The sequence below is a fragment of the Neopelma chrysocephalum genome, unplaced genomic scaffold, assembly GCF_003984885.1.
Source record: "Neopelma chrysocephalum unplaced genomic scaffold, ASM398488v2 Primary Assembly neopelma1_80389, whole genome shotgun sequence".
NCBI lineage: Eukaryota > Metazoa > Chordata > Aves > Passeriformes > Pipridae > Neopelma > Neopelma chrysocephalum.
In genome coordinates this window covers 554-1,096 of record NW_020911821.1, presented here as the reverse complement: position 1 = coordinate 1,096, position 543 = coordinate 554, and the positions used below count along the sequence as shown (strand labels likewise).

General features: G+C 55.2%; 1 long non-coding RNA gene across 1 annotated transcript in view; it reads left to right on the top strand.

The window, feature by feature from the left end:
• The first annotated feature begins 8 nt into the window (after window positions 1–8).
• LOC113979440 overlaps window positions 9–543 on the top strand; it is a 1,076-nt gene continuing 541 nt past the window's right edge. The window contains exon 1 of the long non-coding RNA XR_003537870.1: window positions 9–497. This is a non-coding gene — a long non-coding RNA (uncharacterized LOC113979440). The remainder of the gene's footprint in view (window positions 498–543) is intronic.

Here is a 543-nt window from a genome sequence, read left to right as displayed (position 1 = left end):
GGGGGGGGGGTCTTGTTTTGGGGTATCTCAGGTTTGGGGATGTGCAGGTTTGAGGTGTCCTGGGTTGGGGGGTCCTGGATTTGGGGGTCTCTTGGTTTGGGGTGTCTTGGGTTTGGGGATGTGCAGGTTTGAGATGTCCTGCTTTGGTGGGTCCTGGGTTGAGGTGTCCTGGTTTGGTGGGTCCTGGTTTGGGGGTGTCCAGGGTTCAAGAGGTCTTGGGTTTGGGGATGTCAAGGTTTGAGGTGTCCTGCTTTGGGGGAATCTTGTTTTGGGGTGTCCTGATTTGGGGATCTCCAGGTTTGAGGTGTCCTGATTTGGGATGTGCAGGTTTGAGATGTCCTGGGTTGGGGTGTCTTGTTTTGGGGTGTCCTGATTTGGGAATGTGCAGGTTTGAGGTGTCCTGGGTTAGGGGGTCCTGGTTTTGGGGGTCTTGTTTTGGGGCATCCTGATTTGGGGTTGTCCTGGATTTGGGGGTCTCCTGGTTTTGGGTGTCTTGGGTATGGGGATGTGGAAGTTTGAGAGTGTCCTGCTTTGGGGGGGGGG